The sequence below is a fragment of the Mustela erminea genome, chromosome X (genome assembly GCF_009829155.1).
Source record: "Mustela erminea isolate mMusErm1 chromosome X, mMusErm1.Pri, whole genome shotgun sequence".
Taxonomy (NCBI): Eukaryota; Metazoa; Chordata; class Mammalia; order Carnivora; family Mustelidae; genus Mustela; species Mustela erminea.
Genome location: NC_045635.1, coordinates 29,022,926 through 29,030,461, shown reverse-complemented (window position 1 = coordinate 29,030,461; position 7,536 = coordinate 29,022,926). Strand labels below are relative to the sequence as shown.

Sequence of the window (7,536 nt, the reverse complement as noted above, 5' to 3'; positions counted from 1 at the left end):
AGCCCCTTAGGAAAGATTGGAAGATTTATTGGTTCCAAGAATTTAAGGAAATCTCTGTCTAATTGTTAGCCAGTCTGTAAGATGCTGAAGAGAGATTTCAGTGGCCACATATGACAAAAACTATGACCTGTCTTGAATTCGTTTAGAAAAGTCACTAAACACAGAAAATAATAACAAATAGGTGTGAAAACAAACTATGGGGAGTAAGTACAATCTAATCTCCAGAATTGCCACATTATGTTAATTAAAATGCCCAGTTTAAAGAGAATACAAGTACTTGCTTTGACAGCACATATACTAAAACTGGAATGATAAGAAGATTAGCATGACTCCAGCACAATGATGACCTGCAAATTTGCTAGGCATTCCATAAAGCAGAAACTAGATGTGCAAAAAAAAAAAAAAAAGATTGAATGGTCCATGCTCAAAGAAGAAAAAATAAAAGCCAACAATTGTCTCTAAAGCCCATGTGTTGGACTTAATGGAAGAAGTAAATCAGCTATTTCAAATATGTTCAAAGAACTGAAAAAAAAAACATGTTTAAGGCATGAAAAGAAAGTATGAGAATGTTTCTCAGCAAAAGAAAATATTTAATATTAAAGAAGAGATAGAAAAAAAAGAGATAGAAATCACATGAAAGTGAATAAAACTTGGGATTTCTGGGATGGAAAAATAATATAAGAATATTAAATATTGGGTTCTATGTATAAGGAACTTGGAAGTTACCATTCTGTCCTAATATCCTGGGAGAAGAAAAATGAACAGACTTAAAAATGAACAGTTCTCCTAAGATCTGTAAAAGAGGTAAGGACACAAAGAAACCTATAATTCTCAACACCAAAGAAACATAGACAAATACTGGGAGTCAAAGCACACCAGAGTAGAGACTCATGAGTGGAAACGATCACAGGAACCAGTAGAGGGGTAGGAAAAGTTGACCTATAATTATTAGTGGCTTGGTAGGACACACCACCCCCCAAATTTAGTGGGATTTACCTCCAGGAGCTTTACAGGTTTCCCACAATAAACATCACAGAAAATTGCCTTCCTGCTTTTGGCAGGGGAATGGAAAAGTAACACTTTTGATATTTGCCAGAGACACACTGTTCTTTTTAATAGCACCTGTCTTCAGGAGAAACTATTTAACCAGAGCCTAACTGACCTGAAGGAAGAGAAATACCTAATCCTGTCAGTTACAGACTTGCATATCAGAGAAGGGAAATACTCAGCTCCATCCTCCTAGAGACATTCTTCCCTACCTAAAGAAGCCTAAATACTATATAATTTCAACTATATAACATTCTGCAAATGGCAAAACTATAAAGACAGTAAAGACATCAGCAGCTGCCAGGGGTTGGAGATGAATACAGAGCACAGAGAATTTTTAGGGCAGTGAAAATAGTCTGTATGATACTAAAACGGTGGATACGTGTCATTATACATTTGTCAAAACTCCAAGTGTCCAACAGGAAGAGTGAACATTAAGATAAACCATGGACTTTGGATGATAATGGTCTGTCAATATAGGGCCATTACTTGTAACAAATGTACCACTCTGGTGGGGAACTTGGTAATCGGAGAGTCTATACATGTGTAAAGGCAGGAGGTACATGAGAAATGTCTGTATATTCCACACAATTTTCCTGTGATCCTAAAACTTTTTTTTAAAATGTCTTAAAAATACTAACTATAGATCATCAACCGGTTTTTTGAGTGGGCAGATATTATTAGGCAACTTGAAAAGAGATCAATTGAGATAATCCAGTCTGAACAACAGAAAGAAAAAAAAGTGAAGAAAATTGAAATGAGTCTCAGAACCCTGAGACTTCCTCAGGTGTATTGACAGATGCATAATGGACATTCCAGAAGAAGAGATGAAGAAAAGTGCAACAAAAAATATGGAGAGAGATAATGGCTGAAAATTTTTGAAATACAATGACAACACTAATCTCTGTATCCCAGAAACTCAACAAATTCCAAGTAAGATAAACTGAGTGACATATATACACGGACACATCTTGATAGCAGCTAGAGAGAGGCTCTTACATAACCTCACATAAGAAGGTACTCAATCTGATTAAAAGCAGTTTACTCATCAAAAACCATGGTGGTCAGAAGTCACTGGGATAACATAGTAAAAATGGTGATGGAAAAGAAAAAAAAGTCAACCAAGAAGTCTATATCCAACAAAACTGCTGCACTTCAAAAACGTGAGAGAAATTAATACATTGACAGATAAACACCTAGAGAATTCATGGCTAGTAGATCAGCCCTACAAAATATATTATAGGAAGCCTCCCAGGATAAAAAAAAGGGAAATTAGACCATAACCTGCAAGGAACAGTGGTGTTTAATGTACCTAAATGGATAAATATAAATGACAGTATAAAGATTTTGAGAAAATCCACATAAAGCACTAGAAAAGTATAGGACACAACCTATAAAAGGGAATTATAGCCCATGTTCAAGTAAAATTTATTCCAGGAATGCAAAGTTGATTCAAAATATGAGAACCAATGATCTAATTTACTTTATTAATAGAACAAAGGTTCAGAAAACATATGCCACAACAAATGACAACAAAGCATTTAACAAAATCCAACTTTTCATGATTAAAAAAAATAGAAAGCTGAGAATAGAAAGTATATTACCTTTCTATAGCTGCTGGAACAAATTATTACAACATTAGTGGCTTTTACAATATATATTTTTCTTACTTTACAGTTTCATAGTATAGAAATCCAAATGGGCCTCACTAATAAAGATAACACTTAGGCTGCATTCATTTCTGGAGGCTCTAGGGGAGAATCTCCTTTCCAGACCTAAGTAGTTGTAAAGATATCCCATAATCATGAATTGGAAGACTTAATCATTTTAAAATGATACTATCTCCAAAATGCATCTACTGAGTCAACACATTGTCTATCAAAACTCTAGCTGTCTCTTTTTTTGTTGCAGGAATTGAAAAACTGATCCTAAATATCATATGGAAATTCAAGTGATGCAGTATAAGCAAAATAGTGTTGAAAAAGAGTAGCAAAGTTGGAGGATTGATTTTCAATTTTCAAAAGTTATTATAAAGTTGGAGTTATCAAGAATATTATACTGTTATGAGGATAGGCATATATAAGAAGAGAATTGAGAGCTCACAAGTAAACTTATAAATTCATAGTTGACTTTTTATCATAGTTCCAAGATTTTTTTTTAATTTTTTTATTTTTTATAAACATATGTTTTTATCCCCAGGGGTACAGGTCTGTGAATCACCAGGTTTACACACTTCACAGCACTCACCAAAGCACATACCCTCCCCAATGTCCATAATCCCACCCCCTTCTCCCAAACCCCCTCCCCCCAGCAACCCTCAGTTTGTTTTGTGAGATTAAGAGTCACTTATGGTTTGTCTCCCTCCCAATCCCATCTTGTTTCATTTATTCTTCTCCTACCCACTTAAGCCCCCATGTTGCATCACCACTTCCTCATATCAGGGAGATCATATGATAGTTGTCTTTCTCTGCTTGACTTATTTCACTAAGCATGATACGCTCTAGTTCCATCCATGTTGTTGCAAATGGCAAGATTTCATTTCTTTTGATGGCTGCATAGTATTCCATTGTGTATATATACCACATCTTCTTGATCCATTCATCTGTTGATGGACATCTAGGTTCTTTCCATAGTTTGGCTACTGTGGACATTGCTGCTATAAACATTCGGGTGCATGTGCCCCTTTGGATCACTACGTTTGTATCTTTAGGGTAAATACACAATAGTGCAATTGCTGGGTCATAGGGCAGTTCTATTTTCAACCAAATTATCACTCTTCGCAGATGATATGATACTATATGTGGAAAACCCAAAAGACTCCACTCCAAAACTGCTAGAACTTATACAGGAATTCAGTAAAGTGTCAGGATATAAAATCAATGCACAGAAATCAGTTGCATTTCTCTACACCAACAGCAAGACAGAAGAAAGAGAAATTAAGGAGTCCATCCCATTTACAATTGCACCCAAAACCATAAGATACCTAGGAATAAACCTAACCAAAGAGGCACAGAATCTATACTCAGAAAACTATAAAGTACTCATGAAAGAAATTGAGGAAGACACAAAGAAATGGAAAAATGTTCCATGCTCCTGGATTGGAAGAATAAATATTGTGAAAATGTCTATGCTACCTAAAGCAATCTACACATTTAATGCAATTCCTATCAAAGTACCATCCATCTTTTTCAAAGAAATGGAACAAATAATTCTAAAATTTATATGGAACCAGAAAAGACCTCGAATAGCCAAAGGGATATTGAAAAAGAAAGCCAACGTTGGTGGCATCACAATTCGGGACTTCAAGCTCTATTACAAAGCTGTCATCATCAAGACAGCATGGTACTGGCACAAAAACAGACACATAGATCAATGGAACAGAATAGAGAGCCCAGAAATAGACCCTCAACTCTACGGTCAACTAATCTTCGACAAAGCAGGAAAGAATGTCCAATGGAAAAAAGACAGCCTCTTCAATAAATGGTGCTGGGAAAACTGGACAGCCACATGCAGAAAAATGAAATTGGACCATTTCCTTAGTTCCAAGATTTTGTGGGGGAAAATAATTAGTATTTTCAATAAATTTGGTAGAAAGACAACTAGATATGAAATTGAGATGCCATCTCCCACCATTTACAAAAATTAATGAAATTACATATGATTTCACTCATATATGGAATTTAACAAACAAAAGAGATGAACATAGGGGAAGGGAAGGACAAATAAAATAAGATGAAAACTGAGAGGGCAGCAAACCTTAAGAGATTCTGAACTCTGTGTTCCAGGCACTGTTCACTGAAGGTGTGCTAGTTCTCTCTCCCTCCCCCCGCCACCGATGAATAAATAAATAAAATCTTCTTTAAAATGTGGTACTTTTGCATTGGCACATCTTAGAACATAGCAGGTGCTCAAACAATGCTTACTGAATTGACAATATAACATACACACATCTGAATTAAAAAAAAAAAAAAAAAAGAGATTCTGAACTCTAAGAAACAAACTTGAGAGTTGCTGGAGGGGAGGTGGATAGGGGAAAGGGATATTTGGATGATGGCCATTAAGGAGGGCACTTGACATAATGAGCACTGGATGTTACATGCAACAGATGAATCACTAAATTCTACCTCTGAAATTAATAAAAAATAATTAAAATGAGCTTGATAATATACTGATACAAAATAAGTTTAATTTTCTCCCCATTAAAATGACAGTTTGTTAGATTATTGGTCTGCTTTTAATGAGAGATTATAAAAGGTTTTTCTTCACTTTATATATTATTTGCCAAGGAAATAAAGATTCTATGTTTTATCAAAATAAAAAAAGGTAGTGGGTAAAAAACTTAAGTGTACGAACTGAAATGATTATATGTTCATAAGAACACAAAGACCCATATCTTCCTCATGCTGGATTAAGCAATGGTTTCTTAAATGTGACCACAAAACCACAAAGAGCCAAAGAAAAAGTAGATAAATTACACTGAAACTACACTGAAATTGAAAACACTTTTGATTCAATGTAAGCTATCAAGAAAAGTGAACATAGAAACCACAGAATGGGAGATTATAGTAAATTATATATTTGATTAGAGTCTAGGATCTAGAATTCATAAATAAGTCTTAGAACTTAAACAAAGGCAATACAAATACAATACAAAATAATTTGTATTATTATACAAATACAAAGGCAATTAACCCAATCAAAAATCGGAAGATGCTTTGATTAATTATTTTTCTAAAGAAGATATAAAAAGAGCCAATACAGGTGGTGGGTTATATAGAGGGCATGGATTGCATGGAGCACTGGGTGTGGTGAAAAAATAATGAATACTGTTTTTCTGAAAATAAATAAATTGAAAAAATTAAAAAAAAAAGAGCCAATACAGGTAGCGAGTATTATAGAGGGCACAGATCGCATGGAGCACTGGGTGTGGTGAAAAAATAATGATACTGTTATGCTGAAAATAAATAAATAAAGGAGCCAATAAGCACATGAAAAGATCCTCAAGATCATTAACTCTTAGGGAAAAGTAATCAAAATAACAGAGACCACCTCACACCCACTACAGTGGATAGAAAAACATAGACACATTAGTAAATTTGGTGTGGATATGGAGAAATTGAAACCCTCATAAATTGTTGGTAGGGATATAAAATGGTATAACTCTTGTAGAAAGTAGTTTGGTCATTCCTGAAAAAATTCATTGTAGGGTTTCAATATGGCTCAGAAATTTCATTCCTAGGTACTGAAAAGAATTGAAAGCACAAAATTATTGTACATGAATGTTCCTGGGAGTGTTGCTCATAATAGCCAGAAACTGGAAACCATCCATATGTCCATTAGTTGATAAATAATTTGACAAAATGGTATATCCATACAATGAAATATTTCATCATAAAAAGTGAAGAAATAGTGGTACATGCTACAATATGGATGAATCTTTAAAACATGCTAGGTGAAAGAAGCCAACACTAAAGTATACATATAATTTCAATTATATCCATGATAGAGAAATTTATGGAGGCAGAAAGTAAGTTATTGGTTTCCAGGAGTTGTGGATGGGCATGGGAAGTCAGTGTCAATGAGCATGTGATTTCTTTTTGAAGTGATCAAAATGATCTGGAATTATATAACGGTGACAGTTGCCCAACTTTATGGATATACTAAAAACCATTCATTGTACACTTGAAAGGGGTAAATTTAATGGTATGTGAATAATAGCTCAATAAAAAATTGAAATTATATTAATAATGAATATTTAGAAAATGAAGTTTCTAAGAAAGGAGCTATTTATAATAACATCAAATACTTAGAATCAAACATAAGATGTATACAACCATCACAGAGGATATAATAAAACTTTATAGAGAGATAAAATAATTAAAAAAAAGGACAAACCTCCCTTGTTCATGAATTGGAATGTTCAGTTTTAAAAAGGTGAAAATTCCCTGAATACTGACTGTAAAACAGTCAAAATAAAAATCACAACAGGTGTTTTGTTTTATTATGTTTTGCTTTGCGATTCAGCTAGCCAGTTCTAAAATTTATAGTGAGCTGTAAATGGCTTAGGAAAGCAAAGACATTCTTGAAGTGAAACAAAAAGGCAGAGCTTCTGTACCATAACATGGCGTATAAAACTGTTGTAAACAAGACCGTGTATTATATGAAGGAGGATAGACAAGTACACCGATGGAGCAGAATAGAGAGCATGGAAATAGATCTTGGCATGATACTAGAGGTGAAAAAATAAACTTTGTTCACAGCAAGGTTTAGAACCATATATATATACATATATATGTATATACATATATAATAATATAATAATATAATATAATATATAATATATAATATAATAATATAATATAATAATATATTTAATATTATTATATATATACATATATATGTATATATACACACACATATATATATATATATATAAAACAGAAGACAGCAAGTGTTGGTGAGCATGTGGAGAAATTGGAACCCTTGCTC

General features: G+C 33.7%; 1 non-coding gene across 1 annotated transcript; it reads left to right on the top strand.

Moving 5' to 3' along the window:
* The first annotated feature begins 273 nt into the window (after positions 1-273).
* On the top strand, positions 274-377 carry LOC116583806. Its single transcript, XR_004282910.1, has one exon. It is a non-coding gene; the product is annotated as a U6 spliceosomal RNA (small nuclear RNA).
* The last annotated feature ends 7,159 nt before the right edge of the window (positions 378-7,536 follow it).